Source organism: Phragmites australis, chromosome 11 (assembly GCF_958298935.1).
Source record: "Phragmites australis chromosome 11, lpPhrAust1.1, whole genome shotgun sequence".
Lineage (NCBI taxonomy): Eukaryota > Viridiplantae > Streptophyta > Magnoliopsida > Poales > Poaceae > Phragmites > Phragmites australis.
The window spans coordinates 15,514,266-15,538,413 of record NC_084931.1 but is presented as its reverse complement, the minus strand read 5'-3'; the positions used below and the strand labels follow the sequence as shown (position 1 = coordinate 15,538,413).

General features: G+C 45.6%; 2 long non-coding RNA genes across 3 annotated transcripts; both read left to right on the top strand.

Moving 5' to 3' along the window:
• The first annotated feature begins 3,867 nt into the window (after positions 1 to 3,867).
• LOC133885264 (uncharacterized) lies at positions 3,868 to 21,221 on the top strand. The gene is made up of 4 exons (XR_009903205.1): positions 3,868 to 4,143; positions 20,321 to 20,375; positions 20,491 to 20,935; positions 21,085 to 21,221. It is a non-coding gene; the product is annotated as an uncharacterized LOC133885264 (long non-coding RNA).
• LOC133883932 (uncharacterized) lies at positions 5,118 to 7,638 on the top strand. 2 transcript variants are annotated; one of them, XR_009903031.1, is made up of 4 exons: positions 5,118 to 5,563; positions 6,163 to 6,636; positions 6,960 to 7,178; positions 7,285 to 7,636. It is a non-coding gene; the product is annotated as an uncharacterized LOC133883932 (long non-coding RNA). The 2 variants fall into 2 exon arrangements; XR_009903030.1 differs by having other exon boundaries at positions 6,960 to 7,638.
• Positions 21,222 to 24,148: the final 2,927 nt, after the last annotated feature.

Sequence of the window (24,148 nt, the reverse complement as noted above, 5' to 3'; positions counted from 1 at the left end):
GTGACTTTTGTCTATTTGTATCATCTTGATGTAATGAAGAGAGTTAATAAAGCTTATCTTTTCCCCAAAAAAACCAATTACCCAAATGCTGAGGTAGTGGCACAGGGTAGATGGAATCCCAAAAACTTGCACCCACACTTTTTCCAATTGAAAGGATTGTGCCAGCTCATCTTTCGCCGTCCATTCGCTAAGTGAGATTGTTGCTCCATGGACTTTTAAGTGGAAATCGATATCGGCCATCTTGCAAAGCTCTGCCATCGATGGGAAGGCCACAAGAAAGCCATCGTCCCTTTTGGGGTCACCTCCCATTTTTTGTGTAAATAATCTAAAAGTGGCCACAACCAGCTGTGCCAGATAATCTTTTTTTATAGCCACCATACGATATGTTTTTAACTGCGGGGATTCAGTATGTACCACACGGTCGCGCTACTCCGCTGGAAGACTCCAAAGCATTGAAGACTAGGGGGAAAATAGACTAAAAGGACTCCCAAGGAGGTGGCACCGCCCCCACGCCGCCAACCTCGCGTGCGTCGAGCAAAGTTGCCACGACACCAATGTCTGTCGTGCTCGCCACGATGTTGCTATGCACAACACCGTCAAGAAAGGGGCGACTGGCATAGGTGCACCATGGTGTCCCATGGTTGGTCAACCTCGACACCCTTCCATCTCCTAGCTCCGGCCAGTCGTGCGCTTCTAGGAGCGGTAGAGGCTGAGCACAGAGAGCAACTCAGCGAGGGTGTCGCCCATCCGTTGTCGCTGGCTCAGATAGGGGATCCGCACCTTCCCTAGGCACCCCAGCGGATGCATTGTGGGGATGATGGAGGCGTAGGGGTCAGGTCGAGTAGCACGGAGCTCCTGACGATAAGAATGCAGCGATTTGGCGGGTAGGGAGGAGAAGTGGTCGAGGAAGAAGCCACTACCACGAGCCAACCGAGGGGCTTTCTTCAAGGTGCAGGTATGAGGCAGCATAATTGGGGTGGCACAGCCCAGATCCGGTGAGCAGCAACCATCCATCATTACCCAGCAGCAACATTGCAGCCAGACGGTGTTGTGCAACCACACGTAGGGGCTATAGGGAAGGTACAACAAAGGGGTAGGGAAGAGCAATGGTGATGGGTATCTGGCAAGGGGTGTGGCTTAGCATATCTTGGGCCGGTGATTTCCCTGCACTCGAGCGACGGCAGCCTCGCGCCACCAGTGGCAGACGAAGGCGCAGGCCACAATGTCACGCCGCTGTGGCCACCTCTCGGCACTGGCATGCACGCGTTGCAGGATGTTGGTGAGCAGCTCAAGCACCAGCGTGAACCCCTCCCCTCGACGGCCACCTGTTCCGCTGCAATCTCCGGCGAGACCCCCACGTTACCACCAGCGAGCGACCGCTTGGGCTCCAAGGGAGCACCGGTAGCGTGGCGGCACGGGCCCTCGTGAGTTGCTGGCGGGAGATGGGATGGAACAGGGGCACATGGGGTGGCCAACAACGCTGCCATAGGTGCCAGACTAGGAAAGAGAGAGAGGGAGCTATGACCAAGAAGGACGATTGAGGAACGAAGATGATAAGGTTGGGCTGGGTGTCGATCTGTGGACATGAGTAGAGAGAAGAGATTAGAGAAGCAGAGGAGGGGCTACCAGGAGGGGCTCGAGGGTAGTTGGTCCACATATGAGTGATTAGTGTCATGCAACCTTCAGTGAAAACGAGCTGATCGACACCCCTATCTGTTTCTAGATTTTTTGTTTGGCTCCTATTGCAAAAATGGACTAGGTCAGCTAAGGTTTGCAAGAAATTCTGAAACTTTTTTATATGTGAACTACAACTTGAATGCAACCCATTTTAACTGATGGCACTCAAAAAGTATTCACAAAATTTAAACCAAAATTAATCGCGGATCAAGGTTTTTAGCTACCATTTGAATTTGTAGGCTTTGATTTGGTTTCTAAAAAGTTAGAAAAATTTACTTCAATTAATGTTACTAACTATAGTAATTTAAACAATTAGTTACAATTATATGTTGTATGAAAGATTTTAAAGTTACTTCACAATGCATAGGTTTCATTTGCTTCAATAATTTGAATTCTAAAATTCAAATGCATTAAAACAAATTCAACACTCAGGTTACCGATAAACTCTCAATTTGGGATAGGCTGAAAAGGACTCTTGGGCCTTCGCCCAAGTTATGTTGGCCCACCCCATCAGAATTTTTTTTAAAATAATTCAATTTATAGATAAACTCTCAGGTTTTCTTTAAATTCCATATAGGTCCTTCTGCATTATTTAACTTTTGTATTTTTCTATTTAAGTTCTCAAACTTTTCCATACAAACACAGGTCAACGTTAGGTGAAAATTGCCACTTTAATAGTTCATCTCGTCAAGATTATGTACAGGATAAGAATAATTGTGTTAGTTTAATCTCCAAAAGATAATTCCATATCGGTGACAGGACATATGGCTCGATACTGTATCTATGCACTTCTATGTTTATGTACAAAATTTAGAACTTGTAATATATCGGTGCAACTTTATATGTATACACTTCTTTACCTATACCCTTTTCATGCTTAATATATAAAAATAATGTACTGCATTGACGATGGGTTATAGAGCGTGCCATTTTTCTAGTTTTTGGTGTAAACAGGTGAGATGTTGTAGCTCTGATTATACAAGTTTAGTTGTAAGTCTCCCACCGGAGATTCTTATGAAGGCAGTCGTAGCTGCTGGCGGGGTGATTTGGTTACAAGTGAGAGGCGGGATTTGTAGAAACCCCAGTTTGCTCGTACCAAGTCCGAATAAAGAAGCATTTGGCTTGGGGAATTTGAGAATAGGGCACCTTACTTGCAGATGGTCGTCTTTCTTATCACATAAGACACAGTAGAGCTCCACCACACACGCATCCTGAGTATGGCCCTTTGTTTTGCATGTGAAACAATAAAGAGTTTTGGGCACCTTTTGTTTTAAGACGTTGTTATTGGTGGCCGGATGCAGAGCATGAGGAGAAACCAAAGATGGTTGATGATGCCCAGCGTTAGGATGCTGTGGGATCGGAACCTCGGAGCGCTGGCCACGGCCTTGATCGCAGGCCCCCGACCGATGGCCGGGTCTGCCACCCCACCCCGACCTCCGGAGTCAAAGCGGTCGCACGAGCTTGGCCCTGCTTCGATGACCCGTTTGGCCCACTGCGGGGACCGGTTTTGCCGAGGCACTGGAACACCGGGACATGGGAGCCGCCCGCCAGTCCTCCTGGATTGCTGGGGGCGCCAAACGTGATCCCGGGGGATCGCTTGCCGAAGCCGCCACGAATGTTGAAGCCGGCAGACTGCGGACCGAAACCGCCGGAGGAGGAGGCGCCCGGCAGGTGTTGGCCGAGGCCACCTGAGTTGTCGTTGCGCGGTGGCTGTGATCCGAATTGCCTGGACCACCTGAGCTGGTGTTGCTGGCCATGAGCACCTCGGCGTAGGTACGTCGAGGTCTAAGCTCGAAACGCGATTTGGGTTGGATGGTGCAGTTGTCACCGTCTACTTTGGACAGGGGAAAATGGAGCTGTTGTTTTGCCCAGAACCGGCCAAAGATGTCCTGCCAGGACTTTCCTCTCGTGTGGCAATGGTTTCCATCTGGGGTGCCATGGTTTCCATCTTTGATTCCTTATGTTTGGTCACCTGCAAACGGACGCGGCTTCCCTGCTTCCATTTTTCCTGCTCCCGTACCTGCTCCCGTTACGTGGCTCTTTTCTATTTGTTCCCGTTTCTCTGGTGGCCCAGCACAATCGAGCGTTCGTCTGTCCGTAACGTCGTCAACTTCTCTGTTTTCTTTTTTTCACCCGCAAGTATTCGCCATCTGCCATCTCCTTTTTCTCTCTGAGCAAGCGGTAAAGGCCAAAAAGGATGAACCATCTGCCCTCTCTCTCTCGTTCCCCATTGTTGAGCTTGGAGTCCTTCGCCTCTACTCACACCAACAGTAGCCTTCCTGAAGTAGCTGCATCTAGCTTGCTGGTTGGTAAAATCGCAATATACTTGTCACTCAATTGGTCGCAGGTGTTGAACATGGAGCTTAGAAGCTTATCACCTAGGATCTCTTCCACAACATCTGCTGCTAGATCTGAAATTGTGATCCATGCATCCACTTCACTATTCCTTTGCAGAAGGATTTCATGGTTTGTATATCTGTTCCTTTCACATGTGCTTCTGCGATTTTTTATATCCCTAGATTCTTTTTGTGGGGTGGAGGATTGAAGTGTGTGTGTGTGTGTATATATATATATATATATATAACTTTTATGTGGGACTAAATCCTGACATGAAAAAAGATTAGTTTAGGGATATATGCTAATAGCACTTGTATTGTCTAAACAATCTCTTAGAAAAAAGTTCAGTTGAACAAAATCACTAGTGGCACTCTGCATAAGAACCAGATGATCATGATAGTTCCTAACATGTATAATGCTTTAGTAACCTACATATAAAAACTATACAAGTTTTCTCACCCTAATGGAACTGGATGATTACATATGAACTAAGAAAACATATTGTAGAAATCTATAATACAAGGTTGAGTTGGACTATGTTTTTGCAGTCCTTGATTTTGCAGTGACATGTTGTAGAAATCTGCAGCAAATGGTTGAATTTGCCTCTGTTGTTGTAGTCCTTGATTTTGTTGGGATACTGACATAGATGTAACCAAGGATGGGTGCATTGAAGCACCAATAGCAGTATAGTACGCTGATGCATGCATGAAGTTTTGGTTATTCCGAATCTCCAAATGACCCTAAATAGGGGGAGGGGGGGGGTAAATATTAGGAACATGACTGATGGAAAAAATCTCTAAATTGGTAATGCTTTAGGATCATTATGTCATTGTCGTTGCATGTGTCTGTGGTGGTGGTTATGCAAATATCACAATCATTCTTCATCTTTTTCCTTCTTTGTGATGATTTCCCTAAACTAGCAATAGGTCTCGCTAAACCACGGATTTCTGTCTCCTTGAGTTTGACCCCCCTTAGCTTACTAGTCTTCTCTCTCTTTTTTTTTTTTTCTAAAGTTGTGACATTTGTAGGTGCAGAGGTTAAATTGTGACAAGAGTAGTTATTGAACTATTAATCATATAGTCTCTACTCCTTTAAACTCGTCGTGCGTCCATACTTATACATCGTCCAGCACTTACGTCATGCGTCGCACTAAAAGAAAAACCGGTCTCCCACCGTCCCACTTAATACAAATCCGAAGAAAACCGTCTTTTCATCCTGCGCCCCACCCACCCCACGACCTGGCAGCAAGCTGCCCACGATCTGCCTCCTCCCACGACTTCGCTCCCTCGTGCCAGTTCGCCGCTGTCGCTCCTCTGCCTCGCGCCGCCCGCACGTCACCGCCACCGCCCAAGGTCGGATCCGCCGTCGCCATCTCCTCCTCGCCCCCTCTTCCCTGATGCCAGAGTCCAAAGAGGAGGAGGATAGAGGGATAGAAGGAGAGAGAGAGGAGGGGATGGGGTGAGAAAGATGGAGGGAGAAAGTGGGCAGCTTGGTGGATCTTGTCATCTCGCCGCCGCAGCTCACTGCCGCTCCTGACAGTGTCCACTCGGTACGCTTGCTTCCCCTCTCTAGCCTCTGCTATAAGATTGGATCTTTGATTCACTTTTCTCATGCTGCGATTATTACCGAGTTTTGTTGCTTCCTTGATCTGTGTTTTGCGCTTGGATGCTTCAGAGATCCATCTTTTGTCTCTCCGTGATTTGTCTTTGTTGGGAATGAGATTGGCGGAATGGTTTGCTGTGGACGGGTGGTTAGTGGGGTAAAGAACAGCCGGTGCAGATCATGTGATTTTAATCCCATCTATTTTTTGTTTGTTAGAATCAAGAATGCTTGGGTCGTGAGATTTGCTTGCAAAAGTGTCTCCTTTATTGTGTTTAGCTGCATCGCGGCGGCTCGAGTCGAAGTTCGTGTTTTCTGCGGAAATTTCGGTTTTGGGGATTTGCGTTTTGAGTTCTGTCGCTTTCCTGTTTGGAATCTTGTTGGGATTGCTTTCAGGTTCTATTATTTATCGTTCAGATTGACAAAATTTTGATTCTTTTCTACATCAGACGAAGGAAGCTTTTTCTCTCTGGTAGTGCTTACTGTACATGCACAATTCTTTCTCATCATCCAATTACTGAAAACATTGTTTTTTCCCCTTGATTTCAGGTTAGTGCAGCGAGAGCTATCCATATATCTTCGTGCCATTTCTACTAATGGAAGACTTGTCACTGGGGTGTACTAACTCATAGGCATGGATTCGTAGAGCTCTATTGGTCATTGTTGCAGATAACTTGTTTAGTTGATCTTATTCACGCCATTTGTGTTTGTAATTGCACAGGTAAAAACAGTGACGAATTGGACGGAGCTTCCTGCACTATGACTGTATGAGTTAATTTCGTTGATCCCACATTCTGAAAAATGGGGAAGTTGAGAACTTTCACGATTTTGAAGATAAGATCTTGCATTTTTTGCACAGTTCTAAGTGTCGAAGAGCTGAGGTATTTAATGGCTGGAGTGGTCTTTGTTCCTGTTCGACAACAATGGTGGCTTTGGTTCGTCACGACTCAAGGCAGTACTCATGATGGTGGATTAGCCATATTAGTCCCAAGAACTCCAAATGGCTCCAGGAAAATCTCAGCGGTGAGCTTTTCACTATCTTTTGGTCGTGTTTACCAAAGAAAGTTTTTCCTGCTTTACTTCAAAGCCAAGCTTACAGCCTATTGAACTCATGTTTATGCATTGCCGGTGCCCTATCCATCATGATATTCTTATCATTGTTCTATTGAATGTATGCCGGTCAAATTAGCAATTCATTGCTATACACTTATTATTCAGTCTGGAATCGCATTTTTTAATCTCAGTGCTCAAGCTGTGCATGCTATTCAAATATGGTTCACAACAAAAGGACTGCATCTCTGATTAGTGTGGTTCATGAACTAATTGGGTCTTGTTTTGTGCAACAGACATGGACACGAAAGTTAAAGATGGCAATTAAGAACTTGCTCAGTCTCATGAAGAAGTTTGGAGGTTGACTATGGAGATAAAAATGGCAAATGAAAAGTTGAATGAGCTCAAGCAGACCAAGGAGGATCTTGAGAAAACTATTTGTGAGCTGAAGAAGGATGTTGAGAGCCTTACCAAACAAAATAACGCCTCTGACTACCCGCTCGTCACCCAGGACGGTAAGCACATATGCGATCTACTCCGCCCCCCAATTCCGTGGTTGGATCGATCGCTCAAAGACGCGATCTCTGATACAATTTGTTTGGTGCTTTCATGGGAGCAAAGGAGCGATCTTTGCACGCCGATTTGGGCGAAATCGATTCCAAGTTGGGGGGTCACTCACCGGAGGATAGCGGGATTGGGAATTTCAATCTTGGTGCAGTGGATAGCCGAGTGCAATCTTAGGTACTGTAGAGCACTATTGCTCTATAAAATGAAGTCTCATTTTTAGCATCATGTATTAGTCTCTTGGTGTTGAAAGTAAAATCGATACCTTGTACGAGATTTAGAAACCGTTGCAATACACAAGCACTGTACTATTTTCATTTAAATAGATGAAAATAATAATAAACCATGTTACCTGATGCTACCTTACATATGCACGCATCACCATCTTTTGGTTAGCATGTTTGCTTCATTTAAAGAATAAAATAAATATTAAATGTAAGATCTAAAAATCGTTGCAACGCACGGACACCTTACTAGTAGTGTTAAAACAAACCTTGTGGAGTACAAGAAGCGCCTAAGTCTGGATCAGACCTGATTTTCAAGCTCTTCTCAATGTCTTCAGCTAATTTCATGGCACACTTAGTGGACGTAGAAAATGTTTTGTCGAATTCAGCAGCTCAGTGTTGGAACCAAAGTCCCGAATAAGGAAAGCCTTCGCTCCGAGGGAAAGCCTAAGGCTCCTGGGTGTGACACGTATTTAGAGGTAAATAATCTTGATTCCTCCCTTGGCTCGGGTACAGTATGACCCTATTTATAGCTTGTACTCAACCACTCCACGCTAGGATTTACGGTTTCACCCCCTCACCTGCCACATTCTCGGCATATTCGGAGGCATTGTGATACAATCAAGTATATTTATATAATTACAACTCTGCCCTGTGCAATTAAGTGGGTCTCGACGTCCATTTGTGATCTTTGGCCAATCTCATGGCTACACTGAAGGCTCCTCCCCAGCTTCCAACCGAAGGTTCGCCACGAGCTTCGCTCCTGCTCTTCGGTGCCATGAGTCGATCTTCGGCCTCCAGCCGAAGATACGCTAGTACCTTCACACCCTTCGGTCAGCGGAATCGCCAGTCGACCTTTGGCTTCCGACCGAAGGCATGTCGGTGCCTTCGCCGACACCGGCGGCAGGAACCGCAGATGTGCATCCGGGCTTCGACTAAATGTCCGTCCTGGCCTTTGCCTGCACTGATGGAGGACATGGGCCAACCTTCGGGCTTCGACCGAAGGTACGCCAAGGTCTTCGCCTGTATTTTCTGAAACATCCTTGCAACACCCATGAGTGTTTAGCCACCGGTAGACTTCGACTTGCCATACGAAGGGGGTGGGAGATCATCCCCAACAGTAGCCCCCTACGGGTAAGGTTCATCTTCGATGGGCCAAGCCTGTAAACTGAAAGATGTGTCTCAATGCCGTCCCCTTCAGCCCGTTGAAGGCTTGCGGGGTAGGTTGCATTTTTGTAGAGTCCCGTCTGAAATGTTAGTTGCGGTAACAATATATATATATATATATATTATGTTTTTTTGTTTTTGGTATGAACATCTTGCCCCTCAACAATCGTTACGTCAATGGGCATTAAATGTCTTCGCTGGACACTGAAACGTCTTTTCCGGCTTTGTTTCGAATTCTGACGCGTCTCATTTTAACCCCTCTCTTTTTCACTGCTATAAATATAGGTGCGAGGTGATTTCTTTTTACTGTGTGCCATTGCTTGAGCTGCAGCTCTTGTACGAAGCGTCGCATTCTCTTGCTTCCAAGTTTCTCGCCATCACAGATTTATCAACTCAGCGCGATGGCGGCAAAGGCTAGGTCGAACCGCCCGAAGACATATTGGATTAAGCAGTCGAAAGTAGATGACGAAGTGCTGGTCGGCCTTGTGAAGGAAGGACTGATCAGCGACGTTTCGAAGGTTAGGCTCCCAGAGAGCCACGAGACGTCGGAGCTTGCTGATGACGAAGCTGTCATCTTTGTTGACTATTTTCGCGCAGGCCTCCGCTTCCCTTGCGATGATATGGTGACCAAGGTATTGAAATTATTTGAACTGTACCTACACCAGCTCACGCCCAATGCCATTGTGAGGCTAGGTCTATTAGCTTGGGCTGCTCGATCCGAAGGAGCAAAAGTGTCAGCTAGGGCCTTCGCCGCTGCCGACCAACTTCATCACCAACCGAAGCCCGTATTCGCTCGCAGTGTGCAGAGCGAAGCACATTACGGGTGTTTATCTTTCGCTTATCGCGCTGGATTGTCCACGCCCGCCATTGTGTACAAAAATAAATGGCTGAAGGACTAGACGCAATGGTGATTCTACCACAAGGTGGAACAACAGGAATTTCTTGTTTCAAAATGTGAAGAGGTGAAGGGGAACCGCGCCCAGACGTGCAATTGGAGGTGTCTTAGCGGCCTGCTCTTGAAGCCTTTGCCAGATGCGCGAAGTATTTGTCCACCCAGGACCTCGTAGAAGAATTCATAGGCGCCGGAGTATTGCCCCTCAGCCGGGATTGGAGCATCCCGGAGTTCAGAGAAAAGGGGCCGGAGGGGCTCTGCCATCCCCACCCTTCCGTGCAAGGCTTCACAAGTACACATACATTTATTATTAATGTTTCTAGATAGACCTTCGCTGTCATTTGCTTACGTTTTTTGATCTTCGCCAGAACTATCGGTGGCCAAAGTCGAAGCAAGGGCTACGATGTGCTCAGGAAGTTCATGCCGGGTGAAGCCCAGTTATGTGCTGAGCAAGGTCTTGGCCGAAGGCTAAACCGAGTCTTGGAGTACAGAGGCCTTTCCTACAGAGATAGGCCGAAGACTAGCACGCTCCTGCAAGGTCCTAGAGAGAGTTCCCCGGCTGAGGACATCAGCGAAGAACTCCCCGCCGGTGGCTCGAGAAAGCAAAGACACCAGGATCGTTTGCCCCAAGGAGGCTGGAAAAAGAAGGCTCGGGCCCTCAGGAAGAGGCCTCATGAGGTTGCATTTGATGACGTTCACGAGGAAGTAACTCTCGAGGGTTCAGTGGCATTGCACATCGTGCCCCTACGGCAAGAGCTACCCGAGGGTACTCAAGGTCTCCGCCCCTCGCTGAAGTCGTAATTTTGCTCTCGCGTGGATCTTCCCACGTTGATCCTGAGTGATGAGGAGGAGGATTCGTCGGATACACGCACCATCGTCAAAACTGCAGCCAGGGACCCCTAGGTCGAAGGGGCTAATAATATCGAGGTAGTGGCGACTCCGACAAGTCATCTGGTGGCCATAGAGCCACCGAGATGGAGGAGTCTACGCCCACAATGCCCCACTGTGGCGGGAAAGGACTACTGAGCCACGATGGGTTGATTAACGCGAAGGCTATCAAGCTTGAGGCATTTAAGATGTCATCGTTTGAACCAAGCTCTGGGGAGGTCAGCGATGCAAGAAAATCTTCAGCACCTTCGTCCTGCCCGAGCTTGAGATATCCCTCGCCTGGAAGCCTGCCGCTGAGCTCCTTGACACTTCCAACGTGGCGATTACGAAGGTATATTCCTATGTTTTATTATGTTTATCTGTTGCCTTGTGTCATTTTGTTACTCGTTCTCATACCCGTGCGACGTCCCAGGTTATGCTTATCTCACGGGCTCAGCGCAAACAAGCTGAAAATTATGAAGCCCGCGCCAGGAATGCGGAGGCACAAAGGGACATGGTACAAAAGCGGGAGGAAAAAACCGAAGGCCAGAAGCGTGAATTTGCGCATGAGCGAGGGAAGCCGAGGCGTGCTTGCAACAACTTGAGAAGGAACTAAGCTCCCTCCGCTCGGAGAAACAGAGCACCGAAGAAGAGGTCAAATGCTTGCGACAAAATCTAGAATCATCTGAAGCGCAAGTCTCGGACCTACAGGCGCTATGCACCGCTGAAACCGCTAAAGCACAGCGGTTGCACGAAAAGCTGAGCGAGGCGAAGGTTTTGTCCGAAGATTCCCTGAATGTACTTGGAGAGCTAGACCCGAAGCCGTCGCCGCCTGCGAAGCCATCAATAGCACCTTTGAAGGGATTGGTGCTTCGGCCATGCCTCCAAAACTTGATATATGTCAGGTTGGGTGGTCTCATAGGGTGAATTAATGAAACCAGCGGAAGCCTTCTCCCTGCGGCTCAATTGTACGGCGACTTCTGCGCAATGGTCTCAGCCCGGAGCCTTGTATAATCAGTTGAAATGACTGGTTGCGACCATCACGTTGCACTTCAGAAGCACACCTTCCAGTATCCAACAGATATGCCTACTTCGGCCACGTCTAGGGCGTCGAAGGCCACCGCTCGATCATTCACCCTTCGGGAGGCAGAGATCAACCGCCAACGAGTATGTTGTTTCTTATTATCATTTTTATTTAATTGGTTCAGTCATGTGCGTATTGAAGAAATCTTTCTGTTGCAGGCGAAGGCGAGGGATGACCCTTAGGCTAAAGTCACGACCGCGACGGCCGAAGAGATAGGGAAGGTGTGACGAAATAACGCGAAGCGTCATATTGAATCTTGAAATTTATTATAAACTGAGGCAATGTAATATATATTACTAATGTAATATCTACTATTTTTACTTGTTGCCAAATGTTCTTGACTATTTGCGCTCCCTTCGCAGGTCCTCCCCTCAGACACTGCGCAGGTAGCCGAAGACGCTGTTCCCATCACCACGATACGTGATAATTTTTTTATGTCTTGGTCTTGCTAGGACTCCTTCCGCCGTCGCCATCCAGATATTGAATTCGAGCGGTACTGGGGGGCGAAGTGTAGGGCATACGACGCAATGAATAACAGAACCAAAGTATTTAGTATTTTGGAGATCTTTTAGCCCTTCGACTTTGATTACCTGTAGTGCTGAGCGCAATTCGCGTCGGATTGCGCGCGGAGACATCGAACTTCCACCTACTCATCAATCCGAAGCCCGAGCCAGAGGACGACAACGATGGACTCCTGCCTCGCCAACCTCAACTTTGTTACCGCTGAGGGCCCTCTTCGCAGTTAGTGCAACACACCGAAGGCGGGAGTGCCCCTCATGTATCTCCCTCCCCTTCATCTTCTTATGTTGGGTCCCCGCTGGACCTAACGATGCCTTTTCATGCTAGTCAAGGCATAGCCTTTCAATTTGGTTTTAATCGATGTTATAAAATTTTTGTTGATCCTGATATTGATCACTTTGCGGAATAAAAGTGTTTTTTACAATTGATGTTACTTCATTTTGGGCGATTGAGTTGTTCCTTCGGTGGCACCGCGCTTGCAGTGTGATCTCAATAAAGCCGTTTCGCGATGATGTCGAAGTTTAGGAACATTTCGCAATGACGCGAGCGAAGCCTCCCTCGGCGAATGCTGTTCACCCGACTCTAGGGCCGTAGGAATTTTGAGAGCACCTCCCGCGAAGCGTTTTCTTGATTGTCATCATCCCTGATATTTTAGCCGGGTGGACGCTTCGGCGGCAATGAAAGTTAAGGACTGCTTAGAACGCCCCCCCCCCCCCCCCGACTTTTTGCCGTAGGTACCTTCAGTAGCGATGCAAGTTAAGTATTGTTCCGAGAACGCCGCCCCCTCTCTCCCGACTTTTTGCCGTAGGTACCTTTGGCAGATGGAACCTTATTCCTAATGGCCTAGAAGCATGTGGCATTACCTCGCATTGTAATTCCTATCTATTATCTCTTTTTGTTTTTATCTCCGAAGCTTGCTTTTTTTTTCGGTGCAGGGGCAGGGCACTCTTAGCCCCCGACTTTTGGCTGAGGTGCGTTGGCTTCTTTTAGGTCGTGCAGCACTTCGGCTTTCTTCTTCCGAAGGTTTGTTTCTCCTTCGATGCGGGGGCATTCACCCTTAGTCTCTGACTTTTTACCGAGAAGTGCGCCACCGTCTTTTAGGTCAAGCGGCACTTTGGCTTTTTTCTTCCGAAGGCTTGTTTCTCCTTCCGTGCGAGGACAGACACTCTTAGCCCTCGACTTTTTGCTAAGAAGTGCGACGTCTTTTTTTAGGTCCTGTAGCACTTCGGCTTTTTGCTTCTGAAGGTTTGTGTTTCCTTCGGTCCGGGGGCAGGCACTCTTAGCCTCCGATTTTTTGCTGAGAAGTGCGCCGCCTTCTTTTAGGTTGAGTGGCACTTCGGCTTTTTATATATTTTTTTATTTTAGGTCTAAGGGGTACGGTGTCTTTTCTTGGCACTTTGCACCTCAAGTTTTGCCATGAATTTTCGGCACGCTCCTCATCGATTGGTGTGCCGCCTTGTTCTAAAGGGCTGCCACACTTCGACGATGAGTTATTTGTACTCAAATGAAAGTGTATTCTTCTTCGGGGGTATTTCCATGTATATTGATGTTTACAAAGGTCCCTGCCTCATTAAAAACCTCATGCCCTAACGAAGGATTCCCCCTGTGAGGAAAAGAGTGCAGTTCCCGTACATTTTTTGTTACATGAAAAGAAAACAAAATTACATATATGCTGCCCTGGCACGGGTGCTTCACTTAGAGCTGCGAAGACTTTCACCGCTACTACACATAGAACTTGCGAAGGTTGTCCGCATTCCATGTATGCGGGAGCTCCTCACCCTCCAGAGTAGCCAAGTGATATGAACCGGGCCTTAACGACCTCTTGACCAAGAAAGGGTTATCCCACTTACTTTGCAGTTTTTCCACTGATGAAGCATTGTTGAGTCTTCGCAGTACTAGATCACCAGGGGTGAAGTTCTTTAAGGATATTTTCTTATCTCTCCATCTTCTAGTCTCCTCCTGGTATTTGTTCAAATTTTCGTCAGCCTGTAATCTCACTTCCTCGAGCGCATCTTTTGTTGTTAATCCTTCGCTTTGCGTTGATTCATTTATGACCCTAAATGATTTGTTCTTACATTCTTATGGAGTCATCGCCTCATCGCCGAAGAGCAGGCGAAATGGTGCGAAACCGGTCGGTCTTGTTACTATTGTTCTTACAGACCATAAGACCTTCCGCAACTCTTCGACCCATTTTCCTTTTGCCAGGCCTTGCAGACGCCTCGCAACACCAGCGAAGACGATGCCGTTTTCCCTTCCACGGCTCCATTTGACTGTGGGCGATATATGGATGCAAAATGGACTTCGATTCCCAAGACTTCGCAGAAATGCCTGAATCCTGCACTATCAAATTGGGTGCCATTGTCCACAGTCACTTCGCGCGGGACTCCAAAACGGCAGATGATGTTCCACAAGAATTTTTTGATATTTTTTGATGTTATATTCACGAGTGATATTGCCTCCACCCATTTGGAGAAGTATTCAACTGCAATGACAGCATAGCGTAAGTTCCTTGGAGCGGCCGGTAGCTGGCCGACAATGTCAATTCCCCACCGTGTTAACGACCAACTTGGTGGAATGAGTTGTGTCTTCGTTGATGGTCTGTTTGACCCCTTCGCCCAGTACTGGCATTGCATACAACTTCGGACTATGTAATCCGCATCACTGAGTGCCTTCAACCAAAAGAATCCTTGTCTGTATACCTTTCCGATTGAGGCTCGAGTGCCTACATGTGAGCCACAAAGTCCCCCATGTATTTCTCTCAGCAAACTTTGTCCTTCTTCCTGAGATATGCATCGCAGTAAAGGTGCACAGACTCAGACCTTGTACAAATCGTTTCCCACAGTTTTGTAGTTTCTAGCTCTTTATGCCATACCCTTCGCTTCAACATTATCTTCGGGCTCATAATAGCCACAAAGGTAAGCCGTTATTGGAGAACGCCAATCTTCGCTTTCAATTATAGCAACCGAACGTGTTATCCACGAAGAGTTGCCTACAACTGGCATGCTCAACTTTTGGTAGAATACATATGGCGGTATTGGCACATTTTGTGTTGCAGCCTTTGCGAGGTCATCTACTTTGAAGTTGTCATTCCTTGATATACTCTTGACCATGAACCCCAAGAAGTGCTTTTCCATGCTTTGGACTGCTGCCCTATACCTAAAAAGCTATAGTTCTTTTGTCTGAAATGTCTTGTCAATCTGGCTTGCTATTACTTTAGAGTCTGTCTTAACCAGTACCCTTCGAGCACCCAAAGCTTTCGCCTTGCAAAGTCCAAGGAGGATGGATTCGTACTCCATGACATTGTTTGTTAATCAAAATTCTAGTCTGACAACATATCTTAATTTTACCCTCGAAGGAGACGATAGTACCGCCACCGCACCTGCTCCTGTGGCCCCCTAGGCCCCATCGCAATATGCAATCCAGACCGGTCCGATGGTTTTTCTACCGGGGCTTCGGCAAGTGGCGTCCATTCTGCTACGAAGTCCGTTAATGCCTAGGACTTCATCGCTGTTCTTTCCACAAAAACTATCATGAGTGGGGCGACCTCTGCAGCCCATTTTGCCATCCTTCCTGTAGCTTCCCGATTTTCAAACATGTCGCGAAGGGGTAGGGAGGTTGACACTGTAATCTTGTGAGCTTTGAAGTAATGGCGAAGCTTGCACGATGCCATTACTAATGCATATGCCACCTTTTCCATTTCGATGTAGAATCTATTCGGGCCCGCAAGAGCTTCCGACACATAATATTGGAAACTATTGTAGCTTGTTATTTTCTTGCCTCTCCTGCACAAGTACGTTGCTTACTACCGAAGAGGATGCCGCTATGTACAACAACAAATCAGCATCAGGATCGGGACTGGATAGGGTTGTGAGCTTCGTTAGATAGTTCTTCAGTTCGTCAAAGGCTTCTTGCTTCTCCGCGCCCCATTTGAATGGGTCAGAGCTTTTTAATGTCTTGAAGAAAGGTAGGCTTCGCTCTGCGGATTTTGCAATGAACCGATTTAGCGCCGCCAACCTGCCTGCCAAGCGCTCTGCTTGTTTTCTACTCTGCGGAGGTTTCATGTCTATTATTGCCTGGATTTTGGGTTCTACTTCGATGCCCCTCTTCGACACCAAGAACCCTAATAGCCTCCGGACTGTACTCCAAAGGCGCATTTTTTATTATTTAGCTTTAGCCCTACCCTTTGCAAATTTCCGAAGGTTTCCCGTAGGTCTTCGAGATGTTGGCTCTTTTTGGCACTCTTGACCACTATGTCGTCAACGTATGCCAGGACACTTTGCCCTATTTGTGAACTTAACACTATTTGCACCAACATGGTGAAGGTAGCGCCAGTATTTGTAGGCTGAAGGGCATCCTCACAAAGCATTATATGCCGAAGGAGCATCTGAAACTTCTCTTCTCCTCATCCTCCTTCGCCATCCAAACTTGGTGGTACCTAGAGTATGCATTCAGGAAACTCAGCATTTCACAGCCAGCAGCAGAGTCCACCATCTGATCAATTCTAGGGAATGGAAAATCATCCTTCGGACAAACCTTGTGGTACAATCAAGTACATTTACATAATTACAACTCTGCCCTGTGCAATTAAATGGGCCTCGACATCCATTTGTGATCTTTGGCCAATCTCATGGCTACGCTGAAGGCTCCTCCCCAGTTTCCAACCGAAGGTTCGCGACAAGCTTCACTCCTGCTCTCCAGCGCTATGAGTCGATCTTCGGCCTCCGGCTAAAGATACGCTAGTACCTTCGCACCCTTCGGTCAGCAGAATCGCCAGTCGACCTTCGGATTCAAACCGAAGGCCTATCGATGCATTCACCGACACGGGCAGCAAGAACCGCAAACCTGCCTCCGGGCTTCGACCGAAGGTCCGTCCTGGCCTTCGCCCGCACGGATGGAGGACATGGGCCAACCTTGGGGCTTCGACCAAAGGTACGCTATGGTCTTCGCCTGCATTTCCTGAAACATTCCTGCAACACCCATGAGTGTTTAGCCATCGGTAGACTTCGACTTGCCATACGAAGGGGGCGGGAGATCATCCCCAACAGTAGCCCCCCTACGGGTAAGGTTCATCTTCAATGGGCCGAGCCTGTAAACCGAAAGATGTGTCTTAACGCCGTCCCCTTCAGCCCGTTGAAGGCTTGCGGGGGCAGGTTGTATTTTTGTAGAGTCCCGTCTGAACTGTTGGTTGCGGTAACAATATATATACACACACACACACACATATACACACACACACACACACACACACACATATATATATACACACACACACACATATATATATATTATGTTTTTTTTGTTTTTGGTATGACCATCTTGCACCTCAACAATCGTTACGTCAATGGGCATTAAACGTCTTCGCTGGACACTAAAACGTCTTTTCCGGCTTTGTTTCGAATTCCGATGCGTCTCGTTTTAACTACTCTCCTTTTCACTGCTGTAAATACAGGTGCAAGGTGATTTTTTTTTACCGCGTTCCATTGCTTAAGCTGCTGCTCTTGTACGAAGCGTCGCATTCTCTTGCTTCCAAGTTTCTCAGCATCACAGATTTTTCAACTCAGCGTGATGGCGCCAAAGGCTAGGTCGAACCGCCCAAAGACATATTGGATTAAGCAATCGAAAGGAGATGACGATGTGCTGGTCGGCCTTGTGAAGGAAGGACTGAGACATTAGGCTCCCAGGGAACCACGAGATGTCAGAGCCTGCTGATGACGAAGCTGTTGTCTTCGTTGACTATTTTCGCGCAGGTCTCCGCTTCCCTTGCGATGATATGGTGACCAAGGTATTGAAATTATTTGAACTGTACCTACACCAGCTCACGCCCAATGCCATTGTGAGGCTAGGTTTATTCGCTTGGGCTGCTCGATCCGAAGGAGCAAAAGCGTCAGCCAAGGCCTTGGCCGCTGCCCACCAACTTCATCACCAACAGAAGCTCGTATTCGCCCGCAGCGTGCAGAGTGAAGCACATTACGGGTGTTTAAACTTCGCTTATCACGCTGGATTGTCCACGCCCATTGTGTACAAAAATAAATGGCCGAAGGACTGGACACAATGGTGGTTCTACCACAAAGTGGAACAACAGGAATTTTTTGTTTCAAAATGCGAAGAGGTGAAGGGGAACCGCGCCCCGACGTGCAATCGAAGGCGTCTTAGCGGCCTGCTCTTGAAGCCTTCGCCAGATGCGCGAAGTATTTGTCCACCCGGGACCTCGTCGAAGAATTCATAGCCGCTGGAGTATAGCCCCTCAGCCGGGATTGGAGCATCCCGGAGTTCGGAGAAAAGGGGGCGGAGGGCCTCTGCCATCCCCACCCTTCCGTGCAAGGCTTCACAAGTACACATACATTTATTATTAATGTTTCTAGATGCACCTTCGTTGGCGACTTGCGATACGAAGGGGGGCGGGAGATCATCCCCAACACTCGGGTAGCTATTCGAACCAACATTCTGCTTAATGTGTACTAGCGATTTGATAGATTTATTTTAGGATCATCATGCATTTCAGGATTGCTACTTATATGTAAGACTTTAGCATCAATTGTTCATCTCCTAAGTATATAGTGTTCAGGAATTCTTTTGATGTTATTGATGTCGAGTAACTTCAGTGCATGAGAACATAGAATACCGACAAATTTCAGATTTCTTGCAGCTGCATTTGACTCTTGATTCAATTGGAGAGAATTTGACAATATATTTGTGATGCTTACCATGAGCTTTTATTGTGTACACCTTTTCCATGTCATCATCACCACAGCAGAATAGGTCACAATTTAAAGTCTGCAACACTTGTTCCTGAAATAATTTAAATACTGCTGGAGTATAGCCTTTTGCTGCTTGCCTTAATATTGTCAATTCTACCTTTGGTTTCGGTTCACTTTTGCGTTGCTCTGAAGTCATACCTAACCTCTTCATATCTTTTATCTCCCACCAACCTATCTAAGTGCTCAAAGAAAGTAAGCATGTCATATTTTACACTAATATAACCCTTCAATTCATTATTTAAGCTTTCATTTCTTTGGGTAGTACTCATATCAGCAGAAAATTTGTTTCGGCCATATACTAATGCCCATTGATGCCTTCTGTGAAAAAGTCACTCAAGCCATTTGTTTCCTTGAAGCTCATACTTGTTAATCAATTGGTTCCATGCATTTATAAATTTTTCCTCCTCTTGATCATAAATACAGTTCTGGAATTCAATATAAAATTTCTTATAGTCCTTAACAACTCCAACAAGGTGCTTGCATGCATTCTGATTCATATGCCAGACACATATCCTGTGATGAGTATCTGGTAGAACTATCATGATTGCTTTAGCCATGGCTGCATCTTCATCTGTCAAAATTGTTTGTGGTTTCTTTCCGGACATTACATTTAGAAACGTTCTAAATAGCCAAACAAAACTCTCAGCAGTCTCATTGTATAGAAGTGCAGCACCAGAAACAGTAGTTTTCTTATGATTATTTACCCCAACAAGCAAACCAAGAGGACAACCATCATCCAATTTTTTGTATGTTGTGTCGAAGCCAACATCACCAAAAGCTTAGTAGTCACCCAGAAAATGCTAGTTATCAAATCATCCTCGTCGACTTGAATAGAATAGAAAAACTTCACATCTTTTTGATGTTTTTTTCTCCATATATTCTAAAACCCCTCCGGTGTCACCTTGGTGTACCTTCAATGATCTCTTTGTATATAATCTATTCTTCATGTCTACACGAATGAATCCAAGATTCTCAATCCCTCCTACCTCTTTTGCAATTAGATCGATAGCTGCTTTAGTAGAAGTGCCTACAGATTTTGCAAGTTCTACCCTTTAAATTTGTACGTCATTAATTTGCCTTTGTGATCTTAGTTGGTGGGCCTGGCTTCTAGTAGCAAGATTGTAGCTATGCTCAGACACAAAGTGGTAGACAAAGTAGAATCCATCCTTAAGGCTTATCTTCATACATGCTTGACACTTACACCGTGTCTCAGGTCTATTGAAACATTTACCGTAATCTGCTAATTGTGATGTTTTGTCAATGCCACGAGTCCCTGTTTAGTGCAACAAATTTATTTAAAATTACATGTTGCTAAAAGGATACCTATATGTTGTAGTACAAGAAATGAACAGTACCTTCACGAGAACAACAGAATGTTCTGGTCTTTATTATGGAAGAACTACCCACATAATGGCAGGTACTCCTTCGAATACTAAAACCTAACTCCCAACCATAAGCATTGTAAAAAATCATAAGCATCTTGCTCGGAGTTGAATTTCATGCCAATCTTTGGTATCAAGTCTTCAGGACAATCATTTCTTTGAGAAACACCAATATTTCCATTATCCTGATTTTTTCACAGCAATATTTAATGATGGAGAAAGGATATCAAATGAACTGAGTATGCACATTGAAAGGTAACAAAGAGACAGATTTAGAATTTTGCAGAAACTTTAACTAGATTCATTCAGGATTGAAAAATAGGAGAGAGATATAAAGATAACTTACATTTCCTAATTGTGATGTTCCCAGGTTTTCTTCGAAAAATGTCACTCCGAGGTTACGAGGAGAATTGAGGGTCATGAAAGCTGCTGATGACTCCATTGCTTCAGCATTACCCATTATGTCTACAGTACCTTGATGCATCTCTGATGCCGTTGCTGATGACTTATTGCTTCAGAAATATCCTTCATGTGTCCAGTACCTTGATGCATCTCTGATGCCATCGACGTATTGTAACCAGCCTCTGTGTTGGGATATGTGAGATTACGCAAAGATGTCAAGCTAAGTATTGACAGGAGATACTTAGATGAATAAACAATTTCACGCACTGGATGTGTTGATTTGGCGCCGTTGTTGGTTCCCAGTCTTTTCATTTGGCGCCAAGCTTTTACTGTTACCGCCGGACGGAGCTGTTTGTTTTAGAAACGTGAGGAAGTTGAAGTCGTTACGGACGGACGGACGGACGCTTGAATGGGTATCTGATTTTTTATCACCCTGTAATCTAATAGAAGTGGCAAATTTATTACTATGTACACTGCCATAGATTTAGAAAGATCTATTTATTATTCTCAGTGAGTAATTACTATTTTGATAAAGTGATAAAAAGTTAAATACTTTTTACAGAAATAGGAACAGATAGAAAAGAACCACGTAGCGGGAGGAGGGACCGCAGCAGGAAAATTGGAGCAAGGAAGCCGCGTCCCCTGCAAACCAAGAAATCGAATATTGATAATTTACCTTGCATGGCTCCTTGATTGATGCAGGAAAATTGGAGCAAGGAAGCCGCGTCCCCTGCGAACCAAGAAATCGAATATTGATAATTTACCTTGCATGGCTCCTTGATTGATGTGATATCCAGGATGGAAACTTTTTTAGCAGTTCGCGTTTGCCTCGACGAGTGGGAACAAGAGTCGGCATCGAGGATATCTGATAAGAGCACCGGCTTTGGCCCTATGGAAGACGAGCGAGTTTTTCTTCCCGGTTTCGGGAGGGGACCTCGCCATGGCTCGGGGCGGTGCCTCACTACAGCATCAACAATTTTTTGCAGCCAGCGAGCAATCCCTAGGCCCAGAGTTCGGCTGCACCATCAATTCTGCCTCAAGAAGCATCTCTAGCGAGAAGCCGGCCTCCTTGGCGGCATCCACGAATTCCTGTGTGGAGGGCGTCTCGCACACAGGGGAAAACAACGAGCCTTGAGGCGACAGTTGCTGCGCCCAATCATCTGGATCCATCGTCATGGCCAGACGGAGAGCCTTCATCACTGGCAGTCTTGCCGGTAGAAGGAGTTCATGCCGGAGATTCCAGATGAGAACCCGCCGTCAACCAGGTGCTGTATTTTCGGACAGTGAACAGCCATGCGCCGCCGGTAGACAGGGCGGTGAAAATCACGGACGCGATTCAAAATCGCCTCCCTGAATCACGAACGTGGAAGTCACAGATGTGAGTCAGAAGCATATTTTTAATGAAAATTTGAACGAACAAGGTTGCGGTGAGTATCAAGTATCAAATGCAAGGGCATGCAATTACGTATTCTTTAGGAATTTTAGCTTTTATGTACCGTAAAATATTTATTATGCCTTACGGATTGCTGAACATGCAACATCATATGCTTGTTCATGGTATCTTACCATATACATGCCTGCATGAAGGCTGGTGACCACCAGCATCAAATCTGTCTACAATGACTCCTGAAGATGTTACCGATCATGTTCAGAATTAGATTCCCCATCATGGTTTATGCTGAACCAAATTGTGATTGCTCTTGGTAATGTAGATGGTATAATGGTGGTCCTACTATTCAGCATGGTGTACTTTTAGATGTTCAGCTCGGTATGGAAAATGTGCTTATTGCAAAGAGAGAAAAAAATGCCTTCCCAAATGGAGATTCAGTGCACATGCTTGTGTACTTGCCAGAGAGAAATATGAAAGCATGATCTGTATTTTTTTGGCAATGGAACATGCATAATTCGAAAGACACTTCTCACTGAGAATGATTCACATCATGCACCAAGGGAGGAGCGTTATAATACAAAAAAGTAGTTATGAGGATACTGCAGTACACATTTATGTTTATGAAATCTGGCACTCATATAAGTTTAGTGAGATGTTACACAAATAATTACCCTCGGATGCATTAAAGTGAGAAGCTGTTAGAATCTGGCTACGAAGGATCTATTATGTAAGCACATATCAGATCACTACCAGAAATCTGTTAGAGTTTCCAGTTCTGTGGTAGTGGATACCGTGAAATAACAACGGAACATACTAGTGTTTAATTTAGTAAGACTAAGCCAACAGACCAAAGTGTTCATTTTTCCTGATATAACAATATTTTCTGTTGTTAATTGCTACCATATGTAAATGCTCTTTACATGAAATATTTTTTTGTTTTTATTATGTTTAGATTTCTTTCCTAGTTTCCTTTGATTATATATATTCTATTTTTGCTGAATGATTTTCGAGTCACCACAATGGCATGTGGTCAATAGGGTTGTATTTCTTCTCCGATTTTTTATCCTGATTTTTCTGTGGAGATAACAATTTAAATGTCTGGGGAAGATGTTATAAGCTTAAGTTTGGTCATTAGCCTCAGTATTTGAGACCTCTCATAGTTTATGTTCATAGAACAATCATGACCAGAAGCCTTTTGTTAAGCTTTGAGGGATGGACTATCTAAATACTTACCAATTTTCATTGAACTACCTTTCATAATCAAGAACACATCTTTTTCTAGACCACCCGTCTTTCCGATCGGTCACCCCTTGTAAACATTACTAGTCTCTTCTTCATGGATTGGCAGTGTTTCTCAAAAACTAACAATAACACATCCTACCTATTCTTCTTTGCCAAGTATGCCAGGTGCATTGGAGCTTGTGGCTTGATTTGGGAAGTATACAAGTGCCTAAATATTTTGATCTTACAAGAGCCGGTTTGATTGTTAAAGTTGGTTCTTCATCCATTGGAAGGTTGCTTGCTGCTATCTCTGAGAGCTGAAGAAGTTGCTGACGGCAAGGCAAGAATCCCAGATCAGACGTGGGGTTAGGTATGTGGGTGCAGATTAAAATCTTAACTTATAGTTAGACCATCTCCAACTATATTCCATTCATTTCGTTCCCTTCCTGATTTCCTTCCTCATTCCCATTCTCTTTATTTTCTCTCATCTTCAACAGCTTCCTTTCGAGAAGAATCGCAAATGCAAAGGGGAGAGAGTCCCGTTCTGAAGGGAATGACCATAGGAATCCCTTCTGATAGTAACCGTGAAGTAAAACTATTAGAGCGCTAAAGGGAACGAAAATTCTTTCATGACGAGATTTTTGTCCCCGAAGGGAAACCGTTGGAAGTAGTCTTATTGCACATCACACTATCGGTTTGGGGGAATAACAGGATAATTTTCTTGGGACCTACTGTATCTCAGTCGCCTCATTATTTACTTAATTGTTGGACAATTCCGCGATGAAGCTAGACCTGCTTCTTTCCATTGCTAAAAAATAAGAATTTTTTTTGGAAACTATCAAGTGAGCCCTAATTTCAACTTTCAATTGAAACTATGCAATGTTTGGTGTTGGGGGAAAATAGACCAGCCTCAGGATAATGGTTGACGATCGCTATCAAAGGTCCCTCTGGAGCCTTCGGCCTCCGGACTCTCAGCAGGAGGCCTGGCCCTCAGAAGCTGCAGACTCCTTCGGAC